General features: G+C 39.2%; 1 long non-coding RNA gene across 1 annotated transcript in view; it reads left to right on the top strand.

Annotated features, from left to right (window-relative positions):
* Positions 1 to 9,449, top strand: part of LOC107983462 (uncharacterized) — a 122,579-nt gene extending 113,130 nt beyond the window's left edge. Inside the window, exon 3 of the long non-coding RNA XR_010006154.1 lies at positions 8,878 to 9,449. This is a non-coding gene — a long non-coding RNA (uncharacterized LOC107983462). The remainder of the gene's footprint in view (positions 1 to 8,877) is intronic.
* Positions 9,450 to 15,103: the final 5,654 nt, after the last annotated feature.

Raw genomic sequence — 15,103 nt, forward strand, 5'->3', positions numbered from 1 at the left:
ACAGGTATGGTGAATATCATCTCTGTCAGACCAAAGTACAGCTCTATAGAGCACAAGCTAAGAAATTAAATTGGTTTCCACAGGGTTGTAGCAAGGGCAAAACGGCCTGAATGGCTTTTAAAAGGGATTAGACATATCCATAGACAGTAAGACTATCAATTGCTATTAATCATGATGATAGCCTAAATCTAATTGTGATGAGAAGTAGCTAAATCAGCAATCAATATTTCTAATGCAATGGGTCTACTATAGTTAGGATTAACACACACACTTTTTCTCTCTCCCCTGAATGCAAGTTGTTGGGGAATGTGAGCACATCTACAATCTGTTGACTTAGCTCGTAGTAAATTCCCAGTGATATCACGGCTACAGTTCTTCTTACACAAGTCAAATATTGCCAATTAGTTATCTGGAAATGTAAGGAAGGTTCAATCCGCTTTATAATATAAGCAACAGACTTTGATGTCTTGGAAAACTGTATATTGACATCAGAGCCAGTCCTAGGTATTTTTCAAGTGTAGGCGAACAGAATTTTGGCACCCCCCTCCCAAACCAATCACTGAAAAATAAAAGTGTTGGATAAGCGAAAATGTTGGATAATAAGGAGGGATTAAGGAAAAGCCTATTACACATCAAATTACATTAAGATTTTACAAATTAAGCACCAAAACATCATGTTTTACAAGAAATCAACAGAAAAAGCAGTCTCGACTGCGCCCCCGTATGTTTTGTGCCCAAAGCGACCGCTTAATTCGCCTCATTGTTGGACCGGCCCTGGTTGACATGAAAGGGGTTGTTCATCCTGACACAGCATCCTAGTAACTGAGAGCTCAGCACCTGCTTTCAGATAAGAATCTTTTGACTGTAAGTGCATAGGAGGAAATTACTGTGGCCCTTTGGTTTTCTGATTTCACCACTTCGAGAAGGATGGGTCATACATCTGCATAGTATATAGCCTTTTACTATTTAAATCGTCTACCTTTCCTAGATTTCATCTGATAGGAGATGTGTGCACACATACCTGGGGACTTAGGGCGCTTCTAGACAGTGACAAAATGTGGGTTTAAAAAGTGGGTTAAAAAATCATGCGACCTAACAGACATTTTTTCATTGATCACACAGGCCTAATAGATAGACAGGTTGACAGAAAGATGTTTTAACTTTTATTATAACATACACAAGCATAGAATCATAGGACCATAGAGTTGGAAATGACCTCTTCGGCCATTCTAGCCCAAGAAGCAGGAAAATTGCATTCAAATCACCCCGACAGATGTCAATCCAGCCTCTGTATAAAAGCCTCCAAAGAAGGAGCCACCACCACACTCTGGGGCAGAGAGTTTCACTGCTAAACAGCTCTCACAGTTAGGAAGTTCTTCCTAATGTTCTGGTAGAATCTCCTTTCCTGAAGTTTGAAGCTATTGTTCCATGTCCAGGGCAGCAGAAAACAAGCTTGCTCCTGCCTCCCTATGACTTCCCCTCACATGGCCATCATGTCTCCTCTCAGTCTTCTCTTCTGTAGACTAAACATGCCCAGCTCTTTAAGCTGTTCCTCATAGGGTTTGTTCTTCTAACCCTTGATCATTTTAGTTGCCCTTCTCAGGATACATTCCAGCTTGTCTACATCCCCCTTGAATTGTGGTGCCCAGAATTGGACACAATATTCCAGGTGTGGTCTGACCAAGGCAGGATAGAGGTGTGGCATGTCTTCCCTAGATCTAGACAATATACTCCTATTTATGCAGGCAAAAATTCCATTGGCCTTTTTAGCCATTGCATCACATTGTTGGCTCATGTTTACCTTGTTGTCCAAGATCTTTTTCACACAAACTGCTATTAAACCAGGCATTATGTATCTTTGCATTTCATTTTTCCTGCCTAGATCGACTGTCTTGCATTTGTCCCTATTGCACTTCATTTTATTCGTTTTGGCCCATCTCTCTAATCTGTTATGGTCGTTTTGAATTCTGCTCCTGTCTTCTGGAGTATTAGCCATCCCTCCCAATTTGGTGCCGTCTGCAAACTTGATGATCATGCCTTAAAATCCTTCATCTAAGTCATTAATAAAGATGTTGAACAGAACCCGGCCCAAGATGGAACCCTTTGGCACTCTATTAGTCACTTCTTTCCACAAGCTTTAGGAAATAGCATATGCTAACTACCACCTAATTCCTCAATACTTTATTTTCTACACCACCAGACTTTGCCACAGCAACGTGTGGCCAGACACAGCTAATACATCCATGTCGACTATTAGCAATGACTGCATTCCTTTCTAAGTGTTTGCAGACCACTTCCTTAATGATCTTTTCCAGAATCTTGCCTGGTATCGACGTGTGGCTGACCAGATGGTAATTTTTGGGTTGTCCTTTTTTCCCTTCTTGAAGATAGGGACAACATTTGCCCTCCTCCAATCTTCTGGGACTTCTTCCATTCTCCAAGAACTCTCGAAGATGATTGCCAGTGGTTCTGAAATGACGTCCGCTAGTTCCTTCAGTACTTTTGGATATATTTGATCTGGCCCTAGGGACGAATTTGTTTATAACTGTCAGGTATTCCTAGACAACTCATTTCCTTATTTGGGGAAGTTGCTTCCAAGGAAGTGTGCTTAGAATAATTGACTTTTAGGTTGTTATATTGGTTTATCAGTCTACTCTGGGGGTTTATACTGCTCTCAGTCTGTCAATTTTATATTGTATTTTATTGACTGTTTGATAGTGTCCTGTTTTGTTATGAGCCTCTCTGTATGTTTTGGCAAACTAAAGGGCAGCATGGAAATGCTTTATATTATGTGAGCACTAGCTAGCTAGCTATCTGATTAGAATATCCAATTACATTTTTAAATGCACCAATTTCTTATGGAATTCAGACTCCCATATTTTTCTGCTGTTGAAAAACTTTCATATTTGATCACATACTACATCCACCCATCCCAATAATGGAAAACAATTGTGTATATATTTCTACTTCTCTAGAAATTTTAATGAGACAGATGTTTGTTCAAGAGTCTGTTAATTTTCCCTTTCATAATAGGCCTTCCTAGAGAAGATATGTTGAATATGGAATTAACCAGCATTACTTATAATTGAATCGAAATGAAATAAGGGACATTTTCAAACATGAGTGCTTTTGCACCTACTAGGCTGCCCAACTTGTAACTGTCTAAGGCAAATTAAGTCCATCATCCCTCTGTGCTGCTTACACATCCCTTTGCCACGCCACCCCCCGCAGAATGAAGAGGCCACACACATGATTGGCTTAACTAAGGGCAACTTTTATTAGCATTACCTAATTAATTCACTAGATTTCTAAGAACCCAATCACCGTGTAAAACTGTGACCATACAAATACAGCTCACCATGAACTTGACAGTGAACTTGACATTCAACTTGGTAATAAACTTGATGAGGATAATTTCTAATAATAAATTTCTACTTCCCAATACCTGGGCCCCTTGTTTTTTCCCAGCCCCTTATTTATTTACATCATGTGGCCATTTTATATTTCCTGGTCTCTCAAAGTGGGCACCAAGTCTGTGCTCCACATTCAACATCTTTACTGTTTACAGGAAACCTATTTAGTGCCCCCTCCTCTCCCAATCTGCCTTGCTGGAACAGTACAGGGTAGGCAAAAAAAAAAAACCCAGCACGGAGGGGAAAAATTCCTACCCATCCCCCCAAGGGCAACCACCTCAGTTATACTGTTAATGGGTGGGAAGGTCGGGACGCAGTTTGAAACAAGACTGAGGAGGGCAGTGGGCCTCCCCTGGCTCCACCCTCCCCTCCGAAAGTAGTCCCAGAGGGACTATTTTCAAAAAACCTCTTCCGCAATGGAGGCAGCAAATTCCTCCCTCACCCCAGCTTTGCTGGGTCGAGAAAGGCCCTTGCCATGCCACCCCCACAGAATGAAGAGGCCACACACATGATTGGATTAACTAAGGGCAACTTTTATTAGCATTACCTAATTAATTCACTAGATTTCTAAGAACCCAATCACCATGTAAAACTGTAAACATACAAATACAGCTCACCGTGAACTTGACAGTGAACTTGACATTCAACTTAGTAATAAACTTGATGAGGATAATTTCTAATAATCAATTTCTACTTCCTAAAATGTGGCCCCCCTGTTTTTGCCTAGCCCCTTTTTTATTTACATCATGCAGCCATTTTATATTTCCTGGCCTTTCAAAGTGGGCACCAAATCTGTGCTCCTCATTCAACATCTTTACTGTTTATGCCACAGTTTGAACCAAGACTGAGGAGGGCAGTGGATCTCACCTGGCTCCACCCTCCCCTCCAAAAGTAGTCCCAGTGGGACTATTTCTGAAAAGCCTCTTCCACAATGGAAGCAGCAAATTCCTCCCTCACCCCAGCTTTGCTGGGGCGAGAAAGGCCCTTGTGTTGCACTACTCAACAAAGCTCCTTCCCCCGATCCCCTCTTAAAAATGAGAAAAGGAAATTATTAAGTACAGTAAGTTGGTTTGGTTTAATGGGCAAAATGATAGGTGCCAGACATTTAGGTAGGGAATGACACATAAACACACAGATCTGTGCACAGGTACAGACATACTGATTCTAAAGAAATACAAACCCTGAAATTGTCACCATGGGAGTTGGATTACCTCCTCCAAAATCAAGATGAATAATATAGTGCATCTGGTTTAACCTTGTATTACAAAAAAAATCCAGATATAGTTAGTGCTTTGTCTTAAACCCTTCTTGTTGATGGTTGGAGAGGATAAGACAAGGGTATAGATAAGGGACGGCAAAAGCAAAGCATTATCGCAGAAGTCTGCCCCTGGTGTCATTCTCTGATAGCAAGCCAAAAATGAGGAGTTCAGTGGGCAGGTTTGGGGAGGGAGAAAATCTAGGTCTAGATCTACTGGAGCTATTCATATGGATATACCAAGCTCATGCCATTTCCAGTGTTGCATAATACACACACACACACACACCCAGACAAACACACACACTAATTCCTGTCAGCAGGAAGGATTTGAAAGTGCTAGAGTTGTGCAATCCGGGTAAATCTTGAACCGTTTCATGTCCCGGCTTTCAGTGGGGGCCCCAATAAATTTTTGGGAGCCTTCTGAATTCGGGAGGGCAGATGTCTGTTTTGGCTCTGGGGTGCCAACAGATCAATATTCTATTGGTCCATTATGGGGGGGGGGGGAGTTGCCAGGTTCCCCTTCCTATCAATTTAGGCATTTAAGGTGTTTCTATTGTAGATGAGAGGTGCTGCAGGCAAGTGTGTGTGTGTGTGTTGTCAGAAATTTTAAATATTAACTGAATATTTTTGATTGCAAAAGTGTGAATCAAATACTGAAAAAGTTAGTAGGCCGAAGCTTGTTGGAGACAAAGCTAGCATTGCCCCGAGGAAAGTGGGACAAAGCCTATTGGTGTTAACTTTCCTCAGTGAGGGAGCTCCTCAGTCAGTATGAGGTGAACATCAGTGTGAGGAGGCTTCTCTGTGAGGTAGGATTCACAACATGAGGAAGGCCTAATATGAGAAGGCCTGGTATGAGAGAAGCCTCATGTGTAAAGCTTGTTCTTTTGATCACTTTGGGCTACTGGTGCTGGGTTTTGCTGCTGCTGGGTTGCTCTGTTGTACATTTATGAGGAGGATCTTTTGTTATTACGAGGAAGTTAAACAATTTAAAACCTCAGAAGGGGGAAGTGTTATAAACCACCTGCAGCAGATAAAGATTCTGCTCATTGGAAAAAAGGGGCATGTGTTACATTGAAAAAAACAAAGCTTATATTTGATTTTTTCATTATCCAAAGATTGTGACAATTTTTGTAATACTATGAAAAATTTGGATGATAAGGACTTAACCCTTGACTATGTGTCTTCAAGGCTTTTGGAGCAGGAGAGGAGGCTAAACCTTGAGTCATCCTGCAAAAAAGATAATGCTTTATTTTTATACCCCGCCTCCATCTCCCCGAAGGGACTTGGGGCAGCCAAGGGAATTATGGTTTTCATTTTGTTTGCTGGGGGATTAATAAAAATGATTAATCTGTGATGCCAAAAAGCATAGGAGGAGCCGAGATCAGCACCCACATGTTTTTGTTGCAGGTGAGTTTTCGTACGGGGAGGGCCCTTTCCATTTTGTGCTCATTATCTGGTTGTCTGACTATTGATTTCCTTCATACTTTCGTGGCAAGGTTAGGTTTCCCATATTTCAGAAGTTGATGCGCTATCTGATCTGCCTTTATTTTGGCATGGGTATCAGCTTGTGAGGTTTCATTGCTCAACTGCCTTAACAACCTCCATGCCTTCTAACTGCTCCTGCCTATATCTACTTCTGTTATCAGATTTATCCCTTGTTGTTTCTTGGCTTTAGAGATGGAGGGAAAAATGTTCTGTGCTGCCTGAAGAGTTTACTCACTAAATGGGTCTTCATTGTAGAGCCTGTAATAGTCTTCCAACAAGGCAGTTGTATCAGGAGTAATGCCCTGAAGGTAGTATGTTCTTCAGCCTCTCAGTATAGAAGACTGTGAGCAGGTTTTTAGTATTTTGATAAAGTGCTCGTATTCCTCAGAGATTGAGGAAACAGATATGAACTTGTCATCTAACATGTCTGAGAATTTAGACCAATCTGCCTTTCTGAAGTTGAATCTTCATTTAAATCGAACTTCCTGAGGCCTTATAGTTTGGAACAGTTGGCATACTATCAGCCGATGCTGTGTGTTTGGTATTGGTGGTCCTACTGATTTAATGTATTGCTGCACAATCTATCACTCACAAATAGAAGGTCGGGTTTTTTTAAAAAAAGTTATGAATTTAATCAATTAGAAGAGATCTCATTGTCAAAAGTCAGATGCCAATTAGAGAGCAAAATAGAGTTTATTAAAGAAACAGTCCAAAAATAGCTCAACAAACTAAAAAGACTTAAAACACTTAACTTTCAGTGTTATTAAGTAGAACAAGCGGGTAAACCCCAAAAAACAAGAACTGGCAAATAATCCGGATTAGTCAGAGATATAATCCGGGTGAAACTTAAAGTTCTAGAACTTGACCCAAAAGTTCACAATGGGCTGAAAAACAGAGGCATGAACTAAAGCAAGTAGTATTGAAGCCCACAAACCTTTCCCAAAACTCAAAAGTACAAATAGGAGTTCAAAACAAACAAACACCCAAACTGAGCTAGGGAACTCCCAGTTGAGAGCAGCAAAGCCAGCCAATATATCCAGGTCTCCCTGGGATTCCAAACTATCCACGCCAAAAGAGCAGGTGTCTCAACTTCTTAATCTGAATCAGAACTCCACACAGCCAATGCCCTTGGGTCAGGTGTTCCGAATTCCTCATCAGAGTCCCAATCATCCTGCCCATGCCCAACTCTATCCACACCTGTGGACCCCATCTCACTCCTCCAAGCAGACCAAGTGGGATCTGCTTCTGAAGACACCCAAGCTTCCCCAGCATCAGCAGTATCCATGGGCCCCGATTCATCCCCAAGCATCTCCGGTGCCCGTGCCCAGTCCGTGCCCAATTCCTCCGTTAACACCTGTTCCCCAGCATCCATTTCCACCTCAGGATCCCCACATGAATCCTCCTCAGAAGACTCCCCATCAGTCTCTCTGACCCTTTTCCTAAACAAATCCTCCAATGAGCCCTCCTCGCGCGGGTATTTCCTTCCTCTCCTGATCCCACCACTATCATTCACAGTCTCCGAAGGCGCATTCACAACACTCATCAAGTATCTCTTCTAATTGATTAAGTCCATGATAACTATTATTTAAAAAATAATAAGTATATAATCACATGCACATTCTATTTGATATTTAAAAGCCCCTGGATCAGCTCCTGGTCTCTTTACAACTCCTTCTCAACTCCCAGAGGAAAGGGAAATTTTATACAATTAAACATCTGATACTTTAATTCTTGCTGTCTCTTAGGCAAAATTCAAACAGAAGGGGAGAAATAAAGAAGAAGAAAAAGCAGGGAATATTCTGTGCTTATCTCTATTAGTGAAAGAGTCAGTGAGATATGCAAGCATTTTAGTTAGAAATTAATGAAATGTATAGTAGAATTTAATTTTATATGCCATCAGAGAGCTTTCTCATTTGGGTTTTGTATGTGTCAGCTCAATAGAAATTTGGCACCAAGAGACAATCATTATGACCAATTGATGGGTTAATCAAACTCATAGTACCATTGAGGAAAAGAAGCTGCCTTTTCTATAGAAGTATATTGTTGAAAGGATCCTGTTTTCAGTTTCCTTTAATAAACATTAGAAAGGTACTTCCAGACATTAGAAAGGTACTTCATAGCTCCTCTTTCGGTGTGTCAGTTTATTTATTTATTTCATGTCAAAAACATTGCACAAATAGCTAAATTTAAAACTGATAAAATAAAGGGATCACAAGCAACTAAATAGTTTTAGAACAAAAATGGGCAACAGTGACTGCATTGTCTGTAGCTTTAAAGAGTTTTTCCTTTGTGCATGAGGCAGGGCATTGTGGGCAAGCAGACAGATGAAGAGTTGTTTGCTCTGCTCCAAGGTTGCACAAGGTGGATTCTTCTAGGTAGCGCCATTTTGACATGTTGTTTTTTGATCTGCTGACTCCACCTCTGAGTCAACCCAGTCCATGTTTTAATCCAGGATTTCAATGAGTTATCCAAGGTATTGAACTCCATCTCATCTGTACTAAGTTTGGTATCAGAGAAAGTTCCTTGAAAGTTTTTCATAGTCGTAATGGATTCACCAACTTACAGACATGGGAGGTGCTAGCCATCACTGCAGCTGAATCAAATAAAATATAAATCTCCTCCTAGATTCTTTTTGCATGAACTCTATCAGAATTGGTATTTACATATGCCCTATTACATTTGGTATTCAGATATCACTGAAATGTGTGTTTTGCTTTATAGAATTCTCATCCATTTTTCAACTCAAAAGAGCAGGCTACAAATTCCCAATATGAGATCTCCCCTGCCTGGCCTACAGTGTAAAAGATGTAATAGGAAAGGGACTCAGTAAGCAGAGGAAGACACAATCATGAGTTTCTTATCAGAGAGTTCAGCAGATGATATAGTCAGCTGGATTTCAATACAAAGGTATGTACTATTCTTTCCCTTTGGCAGCCATGAGTGTTGAACTTGCTGGAGAGACAGGACCACTAAGCTGGAGCTGGATCCTTGTACAACTGAAATGTACTTGACTGTTGTTTTTCTCCCTCTGATGTCTGCTGATATTCCTTTTCTCAGTGCTATTAGTACTAGATTTGTCTAATTCCCCAAAATTTAGTTCTTTTTGACTTTTTATGGAATGTTGATAATAATCTACCTACCAGGAATGTCAATTCAAGATGAAGACTTCCAGGTTGTTTTGGAGCTTTATTTTTTATTCTTTGGGTTTCATAATTACTAGATATTTTGTTTGTCTTACTCTGCCTTGATCCTATCTTGACTGAATCTATCTACTTAATATGCACACTTACACCCTACCTGTTTGCCCTTAGTTTTCCTGATTCTGCCTGCATTTATTGCTTTGGTTTTAAAATTATTTTTTATTTGCAGCAAAACCTTTGGCCCAAACAATGCACAGGTTTATTTGAATCATTAAGTACTGGACTGTCTTGCCAACCTGACAATGAGCCTCCCCAGTAACTTCAGATGTAAAGGCAGGAGGGCCAAGCTCCCTTCTTAACCCTAAATTCCAAATTAACTAGACATTAGGCAAGGGCATCATGCCTTTAGACTTGTTGGCCTGTGTCCACACCTTCTGGAAATGTAAGGAAATTGTGTGTTTTTTTTTTACAGGTATCACAAAAACAAGATGTTAGATTCATCACCTGGTGCCAGGACATTCTCTCTCTCTCCCTCTCTCCCTCTCTCTCTCTCTCTCTATATATATATATATAGAGAGAGGGAGGGAGAGAGAGAGAGAAGCTTTGATTGACCTTTTCGGAAGCATCATAAATATGTTTTGTTCATACAAAGGGATCTCTGCTCCTCTGTTATTGTCTCCTCTCCTGATTTTGATACTTGATGGGTGGAATCTTGTTTGACAGTTATAAGTGCATAACCTAGAGTTGTACACTTGTGACTTTTTCATATTCATTTTGAATGTCTCCTGATTTTCACCAACTAGGAAGCAGCTAGTGCAATCAAAAGTGGCCAATTGCCCTTTCATTTAGGAAACAATGGATAGGTGCTCCCAACCATTACTGCATAAAATATTTCCAGCATGAGAGAGAATTGCAAGAGGGAGCCTACTTCTTCCTGTAACACCAGAAATCATTCAATGGAACAAACATAACCATAAATCAGCAGCTTCCAGATTGACAGGGAAATAGTCACCCTATTGATCTCAGAAGTTACTCCCAGCAAGGCAAGATTGGAGAGATCAAGTCAGGATTCACACTGTTTATATATACAAATTCCCAATGAGATTCTGGCTAATAATGATCCATTATAAATTCAAAGTGGTTTCAAATATACTGATAACAAATAAACAAATCGCATTTTTTTAGAAATGCAAGTCCCACTTGAGTTCTAGAATTTTAGTTGTTAATTTGTATTTCATAATTGAATCTCACTTTGTCTCTTTGAAAATTTGCCCTGCAGCCACATCCATCTGCATTCTCATTCTGTCAAAGAAACATTTTCTTTGATACTATTTTGAGAGGTCTTTAAATTTTCTTTGGTACCTGCATTGTGTCAAATTAACAAATGGTGATATTTGATTAGACAGAAGTTTACCACACTGATCAGTCTCTTTCTGACATGAACAAAGATGTAATTGGGGATCAAATATCATACCAGCTGCAGATATTTTTGGGTGCAGTGCTTCGATGACTCCCCTCAACCAAATTAATTAAATATGAGACTTGAAGAATGGTATTCATGGCATGGCTGTTACCATGACTGCCTACTAAGTGCACAAAAATCGGTATAAGGGATCTTATATGGCTATTATAGTCAAATACATAGGCACATTCTCATCTTATCCACTTCCTTACATATGGAAGTTTGCATAACTGGGTTATATGTGATAGGACATAAATGTTCAGCTTTCTTCACCATTAGCTATGCTGGCTGGGGCTGCTAAGAGTTCCACCAATATAACATCTAGACAGCCACATGAGTTCCACCCCTGTTATAGTCGTGCAAGTAGATGTGTTTATGGCGAGTAATGCCCAAGTGGAGTAATTAGGGATAATAAGTATTGTTCTTTTGATATATTGCTCAAATACTTGTTTCTTTTTTAAAAAACAAAAACAAAACTTCCATATCTTCCTCTCCTTCTCCAGTTCCTATTCCAATGGAATGCAACATGCTTCTTAGATTCCCTAATATTTCCTTGCAGCATGTCACATGTCAGTGTGGCAAACTGAGCATCTCAGAAATATATTGCTGAAATGTCGTCTTAGACTCCCAATTGGTAAGTGCAATCATGGGATTGTGATCCAGAAGGGCCCTAAACAACAGGTGTGGGAGGGGATCAGTGTGTTTGGGTAGTCTCCAAGAGAAACACAAAAAAAATCATAAAATTATCTAAGGGGGGACTCCCCCATCCCAGGGTTACAGAATGCTGAATTTCTGTTACAGGCATATGGTGGAAAGGAATATCCTGGGAGAAGGCATGATTGACTGATTGAAGCCTAAAGCAGAAGCACTCCACAATACAGTATTCGTTGAGGGTCCTATTTGTTTATTTCTTTTGCTTTCTCTGGCACCAAAGTAAATGTTTTCTCACCTTGTCATCACAAATAGAGTGATCGGAATACTGGCTATGAAATGGAATACTGATTAAATCTTCCCCTAAGGCATTTTTGTGAAAGTATATTCAACTGAATTCTCTTTGTCGATATACATCCATATTTATATCTATCAATTTACCAGTGAAACCATGTTTTAAAATGTTATGTAGAGGGAGAAAAAGTGTGTCTTGTTTTGTTACAGACATCAAGCTACCTATATATAAATTGTATGTAGCCATATCTGAGGAAATAGACTCAGTCAACAAAAGCTTATGTTGCTAATGTGTTTCTCTCAATTAGTCTCTAAGGTACTATGTACTGTATTTTGCAGTGCATACTGTATTGTACACCATTTGACCATGGATAAGTCTCTCAACTACAGAAAGAAGAGAAAGGAAAATCCACACTGAAAAAATATTGCATGATTCATAATAGATTCATTTTAGGATTGCCATAAGTGATAAATGACTTGAAGGCACACGACATAGGTAAAACTTGTTAATTGTAGTCCAATGAAAGATGTTTACCTTTGTTGGAGGTAGAAAATCTCAAAGAGTTAAGTGACAGCTATTTGACTCCCTCTTTTTTAAGGTTCCCCTGTTGCAGCTAAATTGGGTATCTTCAAATCCAAGAAACATATTCAGTACTAACTGTGTTGGGAATGCAGCTAAAACTAACAAAGTTCAAAGTCCACAAAGTCGCTTCTTGCAAACTTTCAGAGTTACTAAACAGCATATTTATTCAATGCTTCTCCTTCCTTTGGATGTTCAACACTAATAGAAAGCATTGGGTCATGCCCGCATGGCCATTCCATGGTTGACGGGAGGTGTCCCATTGGTCAGTCAAGAAAACAATTATAACCATAAGCCCTTGATAACTCCAACTCCATAAGGATCTCTGAAACTCAGTCACTCTCTCCCACACTAGAAAAGCAGGGGCTTTGTTCAAGGAAAAAGTAGATATCTCCTTCCTCAATAAGTATATGGACTGATTTAATCCCTGATTCTTTTGTAGTTTGACATTTTTTAGGCCAACCCTGGCTTCTTGCTGCTCATACATTTAAATGTAGTGCAAGGACTGTTATTGGGTTTTTAAATCTCCCATCATTTATTTATGCTTTTCTTTTGGTGGGTGAGTCTGTGTACAGCAACAAATCTATGAATTGAAATTCTCTTCTCTGGTTCCTGTATATTTTTATTCCCCACTTTGTTGGCTTACATTTTGGAGCTCAGTAACATGTAATTACTGGAACTGCCAAATGCATACATAGCTTCAATAGAAAATGGATTCTACATCTGCTAGAATGACTACTGAAGTGTAATTATAGAACTAAATCAAGGAAAGTTAGAGCCACAAGGTAAAGAATACTGAGCTATAAATACAGTGCAAAGTACAGAGTTTTAAACTGAAAGCCAACAATAGGGAAATATCAGCTGCCTTACTTTAGCAGATCTGCCACTCAGCTCTGATTGTATTCTCTTGTAGTGATGAGTTGAGCCAGAACAAGGACAATCTGATTGCGAATTAACTTTCAGGCCCACGGTGTGATGACCCCAGTCAGGAAATCACAGTTCATTACAGCTGTCAACAAGAAAAGCAAAGAATCTCAATTCAGTTCATTTACAAAATAATTAGCTCACAAATTTACATTCAAAATGGTTAAATTAAGATTTTAAAAGTAACCATGAATGAAAATGAAACTGGAAATAACAAATTCTTCTATTATTTTCATAAAAGCCTGTATTTAAGAACCTGTATATTCAACCATATTTATATTACTGAAATCAAGTTGCCTCCTCTATTTTTCTGAAAGGCTGGATGAAGTCGTAAGTAGTGTTGATGATGGATGACATCAAAACGATGATGACACTTAACTCTACTTATTTAAAATGTAAGTGGAAGCATATAGATTCAGAATTGATGTTTAGATGCTATACTGGATATAAGCCAACAAAGTACAACAAAATCTCAATAAAACAGACTCTGTAGACTGGTGATTCTCATATCTGGAATTGAGTAGGTAGGTAGTCTAGATGATGACAGGTCAATCAATCATTCTTTATTATGGTCCAAAGACCCAATTTGCTCAGCAGGGAAAGTGCACAACAGATTCATAAGCTAATAAAACCACTTAAAAACAGGACAAGTGCAGTGCTAAATGCATATGAACAAGGGGGAAAACACTGCAAATATATACAAGGCAAATTTCAACCTGGATTTAATACAGGAAGTTGTCTTATCCTGGCTACTTCAGAGAAACTTGGCAACCACCCAAGGTCACATGGAAGAAATTGTCACCCAGTAAAAGCTTTACATGGAATTGGGCTGATCTACCAGGTAGATTGCTCAGTTTTGGGTTAATAATATGTAGCCGAGCCTGTTTGGAAAAACTGCAGGACAATAAGATATGATATATACATTCAATATCCTTGTTATTACATGAGCAAAGTCTTGTATTGTATGAGGCTCTCACAAATCTGCCTTGAAGGACTTCAGATGAAAACACATTGCATCTTGTTTTGGAGTATAAGCAATGATATTTGGTCACAATCAAGTTCTTAGGATAATTTGCTTCACGGAGAGGCCCAGCATAGTGTATACTCAGGGAATGTGGGGAATAAGAAATTCATGAGCAAGAATGCAGCCCACAGAAGGCAATGTCCCACAGTCTTTGTTTAATAGATTTCTGTACCATGTCATAACCCAGATGCAATAAGAGGGATGAAGAAAGAAGAGGTTTTTTAGAGTTAAACTTGAACCAGTTGCTAGTGTAATCATTCTGAGCTAGATTGTGAATCAGACCTGAGCCCATTCTGAAAACAGTGACCATGAGCCAATATTTAAGGGCCCACCATCAAGCTCTTGTTGACAAGGGGGATTTACCCAGATTCTAACAGCAAGACATAGGATGGATCCACATCTGGAGAAGTGGAAAAGAGCTCTCAAGAACTGTGATTGGTGATAAGCTCTTTAGTCTGTGAAGTTGTGTTGTAGAATTGATATATTACTCTGCTGTGATTGTTGTGTATTATATATTGTTGTATTTTATATTTTATATTCTATTATCACTTGCAAGTCTCCGGGGTCCAAAATGATTTCCAGAGTAGTAATTTACTTTAAATAGTACAGAAATGTAGCTTTTATTTTTCCCAGGCTTTTGCCTTTTGGCAGAGATTTATATGTCAATATTACAGCTGAGAAAAGCGACGTCAATGCATGTTGCCTATCCCTTCTAATTCTTTTTCTTTTTTCCACTATAACTCAGACAAGACAAAAACCAATTAAATAAATAATGATGAATATAGTAAGAATTCTCAATGTTTACATGTTCAAGTTTCACAAGTTTTTTTTTAAATATTAGGTCATAAACCAATCCTGATTAAAATTAACTA

This window comes from Anolis carolinensis, chromosome 4 (assembly GCF_035594765.1).
Source record: "Anolis carolinensis isolate JA03-04 chromosome 4, rAnoCar3.1.pri, whole genome shotgun sequence".
Taxonomy (NCBI): Eukaryota; Metazoa; Chordata; class Lepidosauria; order Squamata; family Dactyloidae; genus Anolis; species Anolis carolinensis.